The sequence below is a fragment of the Heterodontus francisci genome, chromosome 28 (assembly GCF_036365525.1).
Source record: "Heterodontus francisci isolate sHetFra1 chromosome 28, sHetFra1.hap1, whole genome shotgun sequence".
Taxonomy (NCBI): Eukaryota; Metazoa; Chordata; class Chondrichthyes; order Heterodontiformes; family Heterodontidae; genus Heterodontus; species Heterodontus francisci.
Window position 1 is genome coordinate 17,863,674 of NC_090398.1, and position 18,004 is coordinate 17,881,677.

Sequence of the window (18,004 nt, forward strand, 5' to 3'; positions counted from 1 at the left end):
AGATAGGATTTATAATCATCTTGAAAAGAATAAGTTCATTAGAGATAGTCAGCACGGTTTTGTGAAGGGTGGGTCGTGCCTCACAAACCTTATTGAGTTTTTCGAGAAGGTGACCAAACAGGTGGATGAGGGTAAAGCCGTGGATGTGGTGTATATGGATTTCAGTAAGGCGTTTGATAAGGTTCCCCACGGTAGGCTTTTGCAGAAAATACGGAATTATGGGATTGAAGGTGATTTAGAGCTTTGGATCAGAAATTGGCTAGCTGAAAGAAGACAGAGGGTGGTGGTTGATGGCAAATGTTCATCCTGGCGTTTAGTTACTAGTGGTGTACCGCAAGGATCTGTTTTGGGGCCACTGCTGTTTGTCATTTTTATAAATGACCTGGATGAGGGTGTAGAAGGGTGGGTTAGTAAATTTGCAGATGACACGAAGGTCGGTGGAGTTGTGGATGGTGCCGAAGGATGTTGTAGGTTACAGAGTGACATAGATAGGCTGCAGAGCTAGGCTGAGAGATGGCAAATGGAGTTTAATGCGGAAAAGTGTGAGGTGATTCACTTTGGAAGGAGTAACAAGAATGCAGAGTACTGGGCTAATGGGAAGATTCTTGGTAGTGTAGATGAGCAGAGAGATCTTGGTGTCCAGGTACATAATTCCCTGAAAGTTGCCACCCAGGTTAATAGGGCTATTTAAGAAGGCATATGGTGTGTTAGCTTTTATTAGTAGGGGGATCGAGTTTCAGAGCCACGAGGTCATGCTGCAGCTGTACAAAACTCTGGTGCGGCCGCACCTGGAGTATTGCGTGCAGTTCTGGTCACCGCATTATAGGAAGGATGTGGAAGCTTTGGAAAGGGTGCAGAGGAGATTTACTGGGATGTTGCCTGGTATGGAGGGAAGGTCTTACGAGGAAAGGCTGAGGGACTTGAGGTTGTTTTTGTTCGAGTGAAGGAGGAGGAGAGGTGACTTAATAAAGACATATAAGATAATCAGAGGGTTAGATAGGGTGGATAGTGAGAGTCTTTTTCCTCGGATGGTGATGGCAAACACGAGGGGACATAGCTTTAAGTTGAGGGGTGATAGATATAAGACAGATGTCAGAGGTAGTTTCTTTACTCAGAGAGTAGTAGGGGCGTGGAACGCCCTGCCTGCAACCGTAGTAGACTCGCCAACTTTAAGGGCATTTAAGTGGTCATTGGATAGACATATGGATGAAAATGGAATAGTTTCGGTCAGATGGTTTCAGAGATCGGCGCAACAGCGAGGGCCGAAGGGCCTGTACTGCACTGTAATGTTCTATGTTCTATGTTCTATTACTCAATACCAAAGCAAATATCACCTGCTCTCTGCTTGGTTCTAGAGCGTGCTGCTCAAAGAAACTAAAGCATTCTAATTTCTCCTCATCCAGCCGACTATTGCCAATCTAATTATTCCAGTTTTTATGTAGATTGAAATCACCCATGATTATTGCCGTCCCTTCATCGCAAGCACCTAATATTTCTTCTTGTAAACTTCCTTCTACATTGTGGGTTACTGTTCGGGTGCCTGTCGACCACTCCCACTAGTGTTCTTCTTTACCCTACTATTACGTATCTTCACCCAAACCGATTCTGCATCCTGATCTCCTGAACCAAGGTCATCTCTAACTATTGCACCAGTGCCATCCTTGATTAACAGAGCTACCCCTCCACATAGCTTCTTATTCTTCTTGAATGTTACATACAACTCAATATTGAGGACCCAGTCCTTGTCATCTTGCAGCCACATCTCCATAATGGCTATCAGATCGTATTAATTTACTTCAATATGCATTATCCTTTGTCTAGTTTTCAGATACAGAGCCTTTAGATTTGTATTTTTGTTATATTTCTAAAATCTAGTCTGGACAGTTGGTATATTCTTGGGTATTTCTCTGTGTGGCTTCCTGCCACTCTCTGACCTTCATTTTCCATATTACTATTCTGCTTTTCTGCCTTGACTCTACCCTTGATTTGCTACATCTATCCTAGATTGATCCCTCTCCCCCAGTGTTTAGCTTACAGCCGTCTCTACCTCCCTAGTTATACGGTTTTCCAGAACACTGACCCAGCACAGTTCAGGTGCAGACTGTCCCAACGGTACAGCCCCCACTTTTCCCAGTATTGGTGCCAGTGCCCCACGAACTGAAGTCCACTTCCCTCACACCAGTCTTTGAGTCACGTATTCATTTCACTGATCTAATGTGCCTTCTGCCAAATGGCACGTGGCTGAGATAATAATCTATAGATTATTGTCCTTGAGATTCTGCTCTTCGATTTGGTGCTGAACTCTTCATACTGTCTGAACAGAACCTCTTTCCTATTCCTAGTCATGGTCCTACATGGACCATGACAACTGGCTTCTCCCCCTCCCACTCCAAGTTCCTGTAGAGCCCTGAGCAGATGTCCTGAACCGTGGCACCGGGTAGGCAACACAGTCTCTGGAATCACGCTCTTGGCTGCACAGAACAGTGTCAATCACTCTCACTATACTATCCCCTACTACCATTACATTCCTTTGTTCTCCTCCATTTGAATGGTTTCCTGCACCACAGTGCCATGGCCAGTATGCTCATCCACCTTGGAGAAGTCGATGTCATCTACGTAGCTTGAGAGCACCTCAAACCTGTTTGACAATTGCAAAGTCTGAGGCTCCTCCACTATTGTCTGCTCGGTCCCTTTACCTGCCTCTTTTATGATCACCTCATCCTGTCCCTCGCTGCAGTCCAAAACAGATGACCCTGTTCTAATTGGTGTGACCAGCCTCCGAAAGAACGCGTCCAGGTATTTATCGCCCTGCCTTATGTTGGGCAGTGTTTGCAGTTCAGCTTTCAGATCAATCATCCCGATCCGAAATTCCTCTAGCTGCTTACACTTTCTGTAGCTGTGCTTGTCCTGGATCACTTAAACCAATCTTAAATTGTATAACGGGATAGCGAATCCCAACTGTATGGGGCAGATTCAATTTGACACAATAATTAGATTTTAGATTAGATTAGAGATACAGCACCGAAACAGGCCCTTCGGCCCACCGAGTCTGTGCCGAACATGAACCACCCATTTATACTAATCCTACACTAATCCCATATTCCTACCAAACATCCCCACCTGTCCCTATATTTCCCTGCCACCTACCTACACTAGTGACAATTTATAATGGCCAATTTACCTATCAACCTGCAAGTCTTTTGGCTTGTGGGAGGAAACCGGAGCACCCGGAGAAAACCCACGCAGACACAGGGAGAACTTGCAAACTCCACACAGGCAGTACCCAGAATCGAACCCAGGTCCCTGGAGCTGTGAGGCTGCGGTGCTAACCACTGCACCACTGTGCCACCCTGCGCCATAATGTGATGGTTAACTTATTTACGAAATGCTTACAACTTTGCAGCTTGATATTGGATGATATATCTTATTGAATATCAGTTTCTCACGCTTTGATGCTGGGATGACGAATTTCAGTTATGACGATAGATTGGAGAAGTTAGGACTGTTTTCCTTGGAGGTGAAGGATGAGAGGTGATTTGCGAGAGGTATTCAAATTCTTGAGGAGACAGGACAGAGTAGATAGAGAAAGGGTCGAGGGCGAGAGTGCAGATTTAAAGTATTTGCGAAGAGAAGCAAAAGTGGCATGAGGGTAAACACTTTCACACAGCGAGTGATTAAGGTCTGGAATATACTGCCTCAGAACGTGATGGAGGCAACTTCAATTGAAGCATTCAGAAAGTAATTAGACAGTAATATGAAAAGGAAGAATGTGCAGGTTTATGGGGAGAAGACAGGGGAATGGAACTGAGGGAATTGCACTTTCAGAGAGCCGGTGAGTACATGATGGGCCGAATGGCTTCTTTCTGCACTGTAACAATTCTGTGATTCTGTAATTCTGTGGTCATTGGTATTTATATAGCAACAGCACATTTTGGTCCTAACAGGAAAAAGGCTTTTCTAAAGTAAAACACGGGATGTTGTTGAGCTCTAGTTAGCAAAGGAAGCTTTGGTTTGATTCTTCATTTTTTTTATCCAATGCAGTATAAATCTGAAAGGTAATTTCACAACCTTCTTTAAGTCTTCCCTGAACTTAGTTTGTGTAGCTGCATAAATACACGCGTTTGTACAGGAGCTGAAATGCATAAGCAAGTACCCACTTTCAGTGGCGATATAGGCAGATTTTCCGTGATCGCCTCCGTAATGCACGGTGTTTGTTAGTCTAGTAGTTAAAAAGCTCACGGCCGCTGTCAGCCACAACAGTATAAAACTGCCTGATACAGTGAACAGTAAAATGATGGATTTTCTTCGATTCTCCACTTCTGGGTCGCTCTGATTCTCACTGTTTTGTCCCCAAAGACCTCTGCGGGCGTTACTGGCTACTAAAATACATCTGATAGTCAAACAGTTAAACAGTAATATGAAAGCAAATGGAATCCATGGAACTAAAATACTTGTAACAAGAAGTGCGCTTTGCCAGCAGGAGAAGCAAAAAATTTCACACTGGCAAGGCAACCCCAGTGGACATTATTAATTATTCGCTTCTGTTCAAAGGCAAACAGAAAGGGGATATTCTCTAAGTAGATTAGGGCTGAGACTATTATAATAACCACAGCAGCTGTTCTCACTGTGCAATACGTTGTTTTAAAATTCTGACAACATATAGCGACAAATCGGTCAAATGTAAATGACAGTGTAAACCAGACTGACATAGCCACAGTGGTACAATTCACGTAGACAATTGACTTACAGACGGCAGTGTAGGACAAGAATGATTGTGGAAAATAATAAATGAAAATGTGGTAATTTATTATATTGAAGATCATGACCAGTAGATCTGCTGTTGCCATGGCCACCATGTAGACGGAGATACATTTGGACAGACCGCAATTTCCTCTGGACAGAATCACAATTGTCATTATGTTCGCTGAAAGAAAGAAAAAGAAGAAAGAAAGGAGAAAGAAACTCTTGCATTTATGTAGAGCTTGTCACAAGTACCAACATTGTCCAAGTACTCTGCAGACAATGAAGTCCAATTTTCGAAATGGATTCTCCCTGTTGTCATGTAGGAAAGAGAGAGAAGAGGTGAGTACGGGACACATAGATAAATCTCATAGCATTCTGTGAGCAATGTGCGGATATGTTGCTACTTAGGGCGAGGCAGAGCCACTTTTCTTTTATATTATAGCGAAGCAAAGTAAACCTTTTCTTAAAATAAGGTACGCTCTATGCAGAGACATTGAGAATCATCCTTCCTTCCAGTATATTTTCAGTCAGACATTGTCAATTTCATTCAACACTCAAAGATATGAGGTCAAATAAAATATTCATCTACGATTAACAGTCAATTTAATCGATAACTAGCGTTTTTGTCTATTTATAATTTCCCTATGGCTATGTATCAGAGAGGGGTCTGGTAGAATCGCAAGGCTTCTTTCAGTCAAAGGGAGGGCAACAGCTTCTGAGCGACAATTATTTCTCCAAATATCTTCCAAGTTCATCTAAAGTAGTTGCAGTCCGAGCAACTACCAAAGAAAAGTGGGCAGAGAGTGGGCATGAGGCACGAAACAACACATTCGTAAATGATCTATTTACTGTTGTAGTGGCCGAGGGATGAAAGTTGCAGGCCTGCTATCCACGACCTACCAACCAGTACCCTTCTGAAGAAGGGTCACTGACCCGAAACATTAACTCTGCTTCTCTTTCCACAGATGCTGCCAGACCTGCTGAGTGATTCCAGCATTTCTTGTTTTTGTCCCTGACTCACTGGCCTTGCAGGCTTGAAGAAATCTCGCTAATATCGGTGGATACAGGTTTCTGCAATGAGGATATTGTCTTTTATGTTAGTCATTAACAGTCAGGTAGTAAACAGGTACAAAACAAAATGGTATGTTGACCTACCAGGAACACCAAAGATTGCGAGAATTGGGTAGTAAATCTCTTTTATCTGTAGAATTGTTGGACGTAACATTTTTTTGAAGAATGAGTGAATTTTGTCCGGCTTTAAAGTTCCACAAGGAGTGTACCTGACTCTGTAAATGCTGCCCCTTTTATAAAACAACCGACGCCCCCATGAGAAAAACGGGTCATACCATAATTGGTGTTACTTACATTCACTTAACAAACAAGACTAGATTTACCATTTCAATGCATCCAGGACGCCAATTGGAAAATTGTCCAGCTCAATCCATGAAATTGTGTTGATTAAATTAACGAATGGAGAGTAATTCCTGAGGGAATGTGCTTTAGGCAAGTCTTGTGCTCCTTGAGGGGAACATTCCTCCTAGACAGAATGTTAGACCCTTTGGTCCACATATTAAATTGATGAAACCCTCACTTGACCATTAAATAATTAAACTGTGTTTTGTACTGTATTCATGCCTGGTGATGATGATAAGCTAACGTTACTAGTGATGAATGTGCTATAATATTGCTGATAACGGCACCTTTACAAAATCATGGGTGACGAAACAGCTCTAACATTGCTAGTAATGATCTGCTATAACTTCACAGCGATTGTTCCTATCCTAAAATTACTAGTGCTGACACAATACTAGCATTGCTGGCGATTACCCTACTCTGACATTATTGGTGATCACCAAACTCTAATATTACTGAAGTTCAACATGTATCAAATTATTGCTGGTCACCCGACGGTAACATTACTCGGGATAATCCTACTCCAATGTTAGTAATGATAAGCCTGCTCTAACATCATTGGTTTAACCCTGAAATGACATAAATACTGTTGACCCTAATATAATTTAAATTGCGGTGTCCATACTGTATCATTAATACAGATAGCACATTTCTGACATGACTGGAGATGACCCCACGCTAACATTACTGACAATCCTATTTTAACATTGTTTCTGGTGACAGTACAGTAACATGATAACCATTGTTGGTGTTAATAGTGCTGTAAAATTACTGCTGGCAATGCAACACTAATACGGCTGGTGGTGGTATTAGCCTAATTTTACTGAAGATTAATTATGCTAATATAACTAGGGGAAATTGTGCTGAATATACAACTGGTGACGCAACAGTAAAACAATATTAGAAACCTTACTATAGTAATACTGATGGTAGCCCTTCTTTAACTTTTATCCAACATATCTGGTGGCATGTGTACTCTGTCATTACTGGTGTTGATCTTGCGGTAAAATTTGCTGTAGTGAGCCAAGTCCGACATTACCAGTAGTGACGCTACATTTGTAATACTGCTGGTGATCCTACACAAACGTTGACTGTGGTGGCTCGACACTAACATTACCAATGGTGATTCTGAGACACAATTGCTGGTTGCAGCTGTATACTAACTTAAATGGTGGTGAATGCATATCAACATTACTGTTAGTGAATCTACTCTGACTTTACTGATGGTAGTTCTATAATGACATTGCTGCTAGGGGCCCTCCTCTATCTATGGCCTTTCATTCGAAATCCCCCAATCAACGGAAGCAGCTTTCCTATCCTTAACATTCTCAGTCTAAGTCACCTGAGCACGCCACACCCAAAAAATCCGTCTTCTATCTTGTTGTCGATTCAGAGTCAGGAAAGCATAGTTCGGATAGTTAATTGACAGCTTTCTCTTTGCAATAATGGCGTCCGGTTTATATTGAACAATCAAAGTAAATAATGTATTTGACAGCTTGGCCACTGCCCGAGACAAAGGGGACCAAACCGAGGTGGTTCTAATCAAATACCCCCACACCCCGCGATAATTGATACATGGTCAGAAAGGGTAGTAAGTACATGCATCGGATGTCTTGCGTTGGTTAACATTGGGATACCACTGAATGTGCAGAAGCGATGTGATATACATGAAGCAACCAGCATGCAATATGCATGATGAGCATGCGCTGAAGAACAGGTCCAAGCCATGGACAAAACTATTACACGAAATGTTTAATACGGTTCTGCAGATCTGCACAAGACAAGAGATGGAGACAGCTATATGATGCGAATGAAATATTGTTTATTATAAAGACAGAACATGCTGGAATCATTCAGCAGGTCTGTCCACATCTAGGGATTGAGAAACAAAGTTAGTGTTTCAAGTCGATGACATTTCGGAACCAATAAAAAGACGTCCACCTGAAACATTAACTCTGTTTCTTGGCAGACCTGTTGAGGATTTCCATGCACTTACTGTTTTTTTTTCTTTTATTTCAGATTTCCCAGCATCAGCATGCAGCCTTTTTGCTTTGGCTTATATATTATTTAGTCTTGGCTTTAAATATTGTAACACCAGTAGACAGCGCTATGGGGAAATATTCATCAGACCGTCCTGAATTCTGCGAATGTCCTATTGTATCGTGTCCTCTTTATTTTCTCATAATATTAACTATAAGCCTTTGCTTGCTAAAAAAGGGAAATATCTGTCTGAGGGAATTATGCTTGTTGGCCCAACAGACAGAGTGCTCGTTAACAAAGGAAGACGATCGTCACTGATCAAGGCTCCTTATATGAAGTTTTTTTAAAATGTCATGCAGTTATGTAACATACAGTATTATGTAGATTGCTTCCTGCAAAGAGTGAAGGAAACATATAAAAACTGCAATACTATAATGTGTATTCTGATTCACAAACGCCGAAGATACTGAGCTCAGATATGTAACACATATAACTCTTCAACCAACTATCATTATGTGTACTTGCAATTAATACCTTTAAGGTTTTTTATTCAAATTATTGCATAAACTGTATGCACAATCAAGTTATGATAGCCGACTCCAATATTCAAGAAGCTTTTTAAAACCTTACACTAGCAATAGCCCTAGTCATTCAATATCAATAAGGTTCACTTATTCAGAGTGATTCGGTGTCCCTTTTTACAGTCACTCCTTTACAATTTAATGTAATCCGGCCGCTGTCAAAGAAGCCCAAATTCACGTGGTCTCCGGTCTCCTGGAGCCCAGGCCCTGCTAAGCCTGCTGGCATCCAGCTGCTGGGGAAGTGGTGATGAGTTCCGGGAAGTTCTCGCTCAAAGACATATTCTCATTTAACCTGATTCAGCCAAACACGATTATTTAAAGGACGAACCAAGCAGAATTCCACGAGTCAGCGATGCAGCTTCACCCAGCTTCAAACTAATAAAGAAAATGCTAAATCAATCACATAATTCAACATTGATAGGTAAGTTATACAGCAAAGCAAATTAACTATTGTATTACCCTGACAAATTCAATCCCATATGATTGTAATTCTTTGCCTCCGATTTCTAACTGAACATTCCCTTGCATTCCTCGGTTTACAGCTGCACAGTCACTGGCTTGCCCTGTCTGCTATTTCTAAATAAATGTTTATGGCATTCAGCTGAGTCCCGTACTAACATAGGATGGATGTAGTTTGCGTAAATTCCTTTGCTTTATACTTCTGTTCGTTTGCCCCAAAGTTCCTCTGTTCCTCTGTTCTCGATTTCTAAATAAAGAATTCCTGTGTGTCTCCACATTTCGCTACTCTCTATTTCAAACTAACCATTTACCGTTAGTTTCTCTAAATTATCACATCCTCTATTACTAATTGAATAGTTCCTGAATTTCTCTATTCCCTTACTCTCTAATTCAATTTAGACTCGAAATTTGCAGAGACGTTACAAATTATTCCGGTGTCCCAATTATGGAACATCCTTTGCACCGTTTTACACCGTCGCTCCACATTGAAAATATATAGAAATTAGATAGGTTTTGCTGCGTAAATATTACAGTATGGTCATGGGTTTCGTATGTCTTAAGTATGAAACTTTCAGTGCCGCTCATCTTAAACATAATCCAACAATTACATAAAATTCCCATGTGCACTAATGAGGCTTTTCTGTGCTAACAATTATTCATAAGTTCTAAGCATGAGGTGAACAACTCACAATTAGTAATATAATGCATTTAGATACAGGTTTTTGAACGAGGTCCTTTCACTCAAAAAAAAATTTTTTGGTAATTTTCTTGCTAGTAGATTAAACGCCATCAGTGGCGCGTTCGACCAACTTGCCTGTTTCTTTGTACTGTAACGTTTATTCAACTCTATTTCTACATCTGATTGTTGGATGGTTGGATTTGTAAGGTCAGAAATAAATTAAGATACATGTTTGAGGAAATGTTGCATTTTTAAAACAGAAGCTATCTGCACCAAAATCTATGTCTGCCTGTTCAACACAGCCTAACGCCATAATTAGGAAATTCTGCGAATCTATTATGAAGGGAATAGTCGCAGGACTTTGGGAAAATCAAACTGCAATCAAACAGAGTCAACATGTTTTTATGAAAGAAAAGTCGTGCCGGACAAATGTATTATATTTCTTTCAGCATGTAACAAGTAGATGGACAAAGAGAAACCAGTAGATGTAGTGTGTTTGGATTTATAAAATCGTTCCATGAGGTGCTGCATGAAAGGTTACTGCACAATCGAAGAGCTCATGCTGTAGCGGTAATATATTAGCATGGATAAAGGATTGGCCTACTAACAGGAAACAAAGAGTCAGGAAAAATGGGCCCTTTTCAGGTTGGCACAAACTAGAACTAGTGGGATGCCTAAGGTATCAGTACTGGGCCTGAATTATGTACAATCTATATTCATGATTTGGATGAAGGGACTGAGTGTATTGTCACCAGATTTTCTGACGATACAAGGATAGGTACGAAGCAAATTGTGAGGAGGCACAAAGAGTCTGCACAGGAATGCAGATGGGTACCGGGAGGGAGCGGGGATCGTTAGCACCACCAGAAGGGAGAGGGAGCGGGAGACAGAAGCGGGGACCATTTGCGGGAGGAAGCGTGGACCAGTAGCGGGGACCAGAGGTGGGACCATTTGCGGGAGGGAGCGGGAAACCAGAAGCGGGAACCAGTAGCGCGACTAAAAGAGGGTATGAGTGGGGACCAGTAGCGGGAGGAAGTGGGGACCATTACTGCCTCCAGTAGCGGGAGGAAGCGGAGAACAGTACCGTGACCAGAACCCGGAGGGAGCAGGGAGCAGTAGCGCGACCAGTAGCGGGAGGGAGCGCAGATCTGTGGCGGGGGTGGGGGGGGGGGGGGGGGGGGAGCGGTGCGGGAAGCCTGTACTTCTGGCGGGAGGGAGCGGTGACCAGTAACGTGACCAGTAGCGGGAAGGAGCGGGGACCAATAGAGCTGCCAGTACCGCGTGGGAGCGGGGACCAGAAACAGGACCAGTACCGGCAGGGAGCGGGGATCGTTAGCGGCACCAGAAGGGAGAGAGAGCGGGGACCAGTTGCGGGAGGGGCCATTTGCGCCACCAGAAGCGAGACGGAGCAGCGCGACCAGAAGCGGGAGGGACCCGGGACCAGTAACGTGACCAGTGCTGCGTGGGAGCTGGGACCAGAAGAAGGACCAGCAGCGGGTGGGAGCGGTGACCAGTAGCGCGACCAGAAGCGGGAAGCAGCTGGGACCAGCAGCGCGACCAGTAGAGTGAGGGAGCGGGACCATTAAAGCGCCGAGTAGCGGGAGGGACGGGGATCAGAAGCGCCATCAGCAGGGGGAGGAAGCGGGAACAGATGCAGGTGAGAGCGGAGACCAGAAGCGGGACAAATACCGAGAGGGAGCAGGGACCGGTTGGGGGGAGAGAGCGGGGACCTGTTGCGTGACCAGAAGTGGGAGGGAACGGGCCCAGTACCGGGGACCCCTGGCGCGACCAGACGCAGGAGGGAGCGGGGAACATTAGCATCACCAAAAGCGACGAGGACTAGTCGCGCGACCAGAAGCGGGGACCACTGGCGCGTCCAGAACTGGGAGAGAGCGGGGATCGTTAGCGGCACCAGAAGGGAGAGAGAGCGGGGACCAGTTGCGGGAGGGACCATTAGCGCCACCAGAATCGGGACGGAGCAGCGCGACCAGAAGTGGAAGGGAGCGGGGACCAGAAGCGCGACCAGAAGCGGGAGGGAGCAGGGTTCAGAAGTGGAAGGGAGCGGGGTTCAGAAGTGGAAGGGAGCAGGAACCAGTAGCAGGAGCATTGACCGGAGTGAGCGGGGAACGGATGCGCGACCAGAAGCGGGAGGGACCCGGGACCAGTAACGCGACCAGTGCTGCGTGGGAGCTGGGACCAGAAGAAGGACCAGTAGCGGGTGGGAGCGGTGACCAGTAGCGCGACCAGAAGCGGGAAGTAGCTGGGACCAGTAGCGGGAGGGAGCAGTGAATGGAAGCGGGTGGGAGCGGGGGCCAATAACGCGACCAGGAACGGGAGGGAACGGGGATCAGTGGCGTGAGGGAGCGAGAACCAGTAACGCGACCAATGGCAGCGGGGACCATGAGCAGGACCAGGAGCGGGAGGGAACGGGTCCAGAAGCGGGTCCAGTAGCGGGGACCATTGGCGCCACCAGAAGCGGGAGGCAGCGGGGACCAGTAGCGCGACCAGCAGCGGCGACCAGAAGCAGGGATCAGTCGCGGGAGGGAGCGGGGAGCAGAAGCGGGACCAGTAGCGGCAGGGAGCGGGGTCCAGTAGCGGGAGGGAGCGGGGCCCAGTAGCGCGACCGGATGCAGGAGGGAGCTGGGAATGCTCTGTCTGTGTCAGGGGCTCCAGCGCTCTTTAAACTCCTCTCTCCCGATGTGCTCTGCTGCCAGTTTCCGCGCTCTTGTTCAAGGCTGGGATTGCGCATCACGCAACCACCGGGTGGCGCAGTACTTGCACATGCGCAAATACCACCTCGCGCACTTGACGATCACTGCGACGTTTTGGCAGCTGCCATTAGCAAAGATGGCGCTGCTCAATATATCACAAAAACGAAAACAAATGGAAGCAAAATAGCCACTTCTGGTTCCCACTCCCGCCAACCGCCCCCACCAACCCCCCCCCCACCCCCCGCCCCACCCCCACCCCCGCCGTGCACAAACATGAACTTTAATCCTGTGAGCATTTTTAAAAGAGTTTTCTCGCATTTTGGAAGCTGGAACAGATAAATCCTGGGAGTTCGTATTCAGCATGAACACTGGCAGAGAGCTGCTTCTGGGTTGTCAAAAGAGCCAAAGCTAGAACTTGATCCGGTATCACTTCAGTGAGCTTTATGTTTAGATCGGAGCTGCAGGATAGCTGCATGTGCAGTATTGTGTATACATTACAAACGAATCCGTGCCCTTGCCACTTCTTCCGCCACGCCTGCTCTCTCCCCCACCCACCCCACCCACAGCCTCCTTCCCCTATCCTGTCTATCTTTCCACTCTCTCCCTCTTTCCCCGTGCGGGGTAAAATGGCTGCGATCGTGGGAGGGTGCATGGCGTTCCAGCACTCTTTTTAAAACCTTCTCCCTTGCTGTGTCCTAGACAATGTAGTGCCCAAACCCAGGGATATTGAGTGTACTTACCAGTGTCTCACTGCAGCCCAGACTGAGCCCCACTCTGGGCCCTTCATATCAGTACATTTCCCCAGTGACCCATTGGGGAACATTCAGTCCCGGGGTTCAGAAGGGGGAGGGAGGGGGACTAGTAGCGCCAGCAAAAGCGGCAGGGAGCGGGGACTAGTAGCGCGACCAGAAGCAGGGACCAGTTGCGGGAGGGAGCGAAGAGCATATGCGGGGACCAAAGGAGGGACTAGTAGCGTGAGGGAGCGGGGACCACTGGCGCGTCCAGAACTGGGAGGGAGCGGGGTTCAGAAGCGGGAAGAAGCGAGGACCATTAGCGCCACCAATAGGGGGAGGGAGCGGGGTTCAGTGGAGCGGCCAGAAGCGGGAGGGAGTGGGTACTCGTAGCGCGACCAAAATGGCGAATCAGTTGCGCGACCAGAGGAGGGGACCAGTTGCGGAAGGGAGCGGAGAGCAGGAGCGGTATCAGTAGTGGGGACCAGTAGCGGGAGGGAGCGGGGCCCAGTAGCGCGACCAGATGTGCCAGGGAGCGGGTACGACTAGCGCGACCAGAAGCGGGAGGGACCGGGGACCAGCAGGGCGACGTAAAGGTCGGGATCGGGGACCGGAATCGGGACCAGTAGCGTGACCAGCAGCGGGAGGGAGCGGGGAGCAGCAGTGGGAACAATGCCGGGACGGATCGAGGACCAATAGCGCGAACCGGAAATGGGTGGGAGCAGGGACCAGTAGCGCCACCAGAAGCGGGAGGGATCCGGGTCCAGAAGCGGGACCAGGTGAGGGCGGAGCGGGGACCAGTAGCGGGAGGGAGCGGGGACCAGAAATGGGACCAGTCGCGGGAGGGGCCATTAGCGCCACCAGAAGCGGAGGGAGCAGTGACCAGCAACGCGACCAGTAGCGGGAGGGAGCAGGGAACAGTAACGCCACCAGTACCGTGTGGCAACGGGGACCAGATGCAGGACCAGGAGCGGGAGGGTGCGGAGATCGTCAGCGCCACCAGGAGCGGGAGGGTGCGGAGATCGTCAGCGCCACCAGGAGCGGGAGGGTGCGTGGACCAGTTGCGGGAGAGCGCGGGGACCATTTCGGGGAGGGAGCGGGATCAGATGCGCCACCAGTAGCGGAAGGGAGCGGGGACCAAAAGAGGGACCAGTAGCAGGAGTGACCGGGGATCAGAAGCGCCACCAGTAGCGGGAGACAGCGGAGACCAGAAGCGGAAGAGAGCGAGAACCAGAAGCGGGACCAATACTGGGAGGGAGCGGGGACCATTACTGTCACCAGAAGCGGGAGGGAGCGGCGAACAGTAGCGCGACCAGTAGCGGGAGGGAGCGGAGATCTGTGGCGGGCGGGGGGGGGGGGGGGGGGGTGGTGGGGGGCGAGGGGGGAGCCTGTACTTCTGGCGGGAGGGAGCGGTGACCAGTAACGTGACCAGTAGCGGATAGGAGCGGGGACCAGTAGAGCTACCAGTACCGGCAGGGAGCGGGGACCAGAAACAGGACCAGTACCGGCAGGGAGCGGGGATGGTTAGCGGCACCAGAAGCGGGACGGAGCAGCACGACCAGAAGCGTGACCAGAAGGGGAAGGGAGCGAGGTTCAGAAGTGGAAGGGAGCGGGAACAAGAAGCGGGACCATTGACGGGAGTGAGTGGGAGGGACCCGGGACGAGTAACGCGACCAGTGCTGCATGGAAGCTGGGATCAGAAGAAGGACCAGTAGCGGGTGGGAGCGGTGACCAGTAGCGCAACCAGTAGCGGGAGGGAGCGGGGGCCAAAAACGCGACCAAGAACGGGAGGGAGCGGGGATCAGTAGCGGGAGGGAGCGGGGACCATATGCGGGGACCAAATGGGGGACCAGTAGCGGGAGGGAGCATGGATCACTGGCGCATCCAGAACTGGGAGAGAGCGGGCTTCGAAGCGGTAAGGAGTGAGGACCATTAGCGCCACCAATAGTGGGAGGGAGCGGGGTCCAGTATATCGACCAAAAGCGGGAGGGAGTGGGGGCCAGTAGCGCGACCAGAAGTGGGGACCAGCTGCGGGAGGGAGCGGGGAGAAGGAGCGGGACCAGTAGCGGGGATCAGTCGTGGGAGGGAGCGGGGCGCACTAGCGCGACCAGCAGCGGGAGGAAGCGGAAACCAGTAGGGCGACTTAGAGGTAGGGATCAGGAACCAGAATCGGGAACAGCAGCGGGACGGAGCGGGGTGCAGCAGTGGGACCAGTGCCTGGACGGATCGTGGACCAATAGAGCGACCGGAAATGGGAGGGAGCAGGGACCAGTTGCGGGAGAGAGCGGTGACTTGTTACGTGCCCAGAAGCGGGAGGGAACGGGCCCAGTACAGGGGACCACTGGCGCGACGAAAAGCAGGAGGGAGCGGGGACCAGAAGCGGGAGAGAGCGGGGACCCGTTGCGCGACCAGAAGCGGGAGGGAACGGCTCCAGTAGCGGGGACCACTGGCGCGACCAGAAACGGGAGGGAGCGGGGTTCAGAAGCGGGAGGGAGCGGGGACCATTAGCGTCACCAAATGCGGCGAAGACTAGAAGCGCGAACCAGTTGCGTGACCAGAAGCGGGAGGGAGCGTGGACCAGTAGCATGGATCAGTAGCGGGAGGGAGCGGGGCCCAGTAGCGCGACCAGAAGACCCAGGGAGTGTGTACGACTAGCGCGACCAGCAGCGGGAGGGAGCGGAAACCAGTAGGGCGACTTAGAGGTAGGGATCGGGAACCAGAATCGGGACCAGCAGCGGGATGGAGCGGGGTACAGCAGTGGGACCAGTGCCTGGACGGATCGTGGACCAATAGCGCGACCGGAAATGGAAGGGAGCAGGGACCAGTAGCGCCACCAGTAGCGGGAGGGAACGGGATCCAGAAGCGGGACCAATTGGGGGCAGAGCGGGGACCAGGAGCGGGAGGGAGCGGGGACCAGAAATGGGACCAGTAGCAGGAGGGACCATTAGCTCCACCAGAAGCCGGAGGGAGCAGTGACCAGCAACGCGACCAGTAGTGGGAGGGAGCAGGGACCAGTAATGCGACCAGTACCGCGTGGCAACGGGGACCAGAATCAGGAGCAGTTGCGGGAGGGAGCGGGGATCGTTAGCGCCACCAGGAGGGGGAGGGAGCGGGGACCAGATGCGGGAGAGCGCGGGGACCAGTTGCGGGAGGGAGCGGGGACCAAAAGAGGGAGGGAACGGGTATCAGAAGCGCCACCAGTAGCGGGAGGGAACGGGACCAGATGCGGGAGAGCGCAGGGACCAGTAGCGAGAGGGAGCGGAGACCAGAAGCGCCAATGGAAGCGGGTGGGAGCGCAGACCAGAAGCGGGACCAATACAGGGAGGGAGCGGGAACCAGAAGCAGGACCAGTACCGGGTGGGAGCGGGGATTGTTAGCGCCACCAGAAGGGAGAGAGAGCGGGAGCCAGAAGCAGGGACCATTTGCGGGAGGAAGCGGGGACCAGTAGCGGCGACCAGAGGTGGGACCATTTGCGGGAATAAGCGGGAAACCAGAAGCGGGAACCAGTAGCGCGACCAAAAGCGGGTACGAGTAGCGGGAGGGAGAGGAGAACATTACCGCGACCAGAAGCCGGAGGGAGCAGGGACCAGTAGCGCGAAAAGTAGCGGGAGGGAGAGGAGATCTGTGGCGTGGGGGGCGGGGTGGGGGGTGAGCCTGGACTTCTGGCGGGAGGGAGCGTTGACTAGTAACGTGACCAGTAGCGGGAAGGAGCGGGGACCAGTAGAGCTACCAATATCGCGTGGGAGCGGGGACCAGAAACAGGACCAGTACCGGCAGGGAGCGGGGATCGTTAGCGGCACCAGAAGGGAGAGAGAGCGGGGACCAGTTGCGGGAGGGACCATTAGCGCCACCAGAATCGGGACGGAGCAGCGCGACCAGAAGTGGAAGGGAGCGGGGACCAGAAGCGCGACCAGAAGCGGGAGGGAGCAGGGTTCAGAAGTGGAAGGGAGCGGGGTTCAGAAGTGGAAGGGAGCAGGAACCAGTAGCGGGAGCATTGACCGGAGTGAGCGGGGAACGGATGCGCGACCAGAAGCGGGAGGGACCCGGGACCAGTAACGCGACCAGTGCTGCGTGGGAGCTGGGACCAGAAGAAGGACCAGTAGCGGGTGGGAGCGGTGACCAGTAGCGCGACCAGAAGCGGGAAGTAGCTGGGACCAGTAGCGGGAGGGAGCAGTGAATGGAAGCGGGTGGGAGCGGGGGCCAATAACGCGACCAGGAACGGGAGGGAACGGGGATCAGTGGCGTGAGGGAGCGAGAACCAGTAACGCGACCAGTGGCAGCGGGGACCATGAGCAGGACCAGGAGCGGGAGGGAACGGGTCCAGAAGCGGGTCCAGTAGCGGGGACCATTGGCGCCACCAGAAGCGGGAGGCAGCGGGGACCAGTAGCGCGACCAGCAGCGGCGACCAGAAGCAGGGATCAGTCGCGGGAGGGAGCGGGGAGCAGAAGCGGGACCAGTAGCGGCAGGGAGCGGGGTCCAGTAACGGGAGGGAGCGGGGCCCAGTAGCGCGACCGGATGCAGGAGGGAGCTGGGAATGCTCTGTCTGTGTCAGGGGCTCCAGCGCTCTTTAAACTCCTATCTCCCGATGTGCTCTGCTGCCAGTTTCCGCGCTCTTGTTGAAGGCTGCGATTGCGCATCACGCAACCACCGGGTGGCGCAGTACTTGCACATGCGCAAATACCACCTCGCGCACTTGACGATCACTGC

General features: G+C 50.4%; 1 pseudogene; it reads right to left on the reverse strand.

Moving 5' to 3' along the window:
* Positions 1-3,987: 3,987 nt before the first annotated feature.
* On the reverse strand, positions 3,988-5,968 carry LOC137385241 (probable G-protein coupled receptor 139; annotated as a pseudogene).
* Between the last annotated feature and the right edge of the window lie 12,036 nt (positions 5,969-18,004).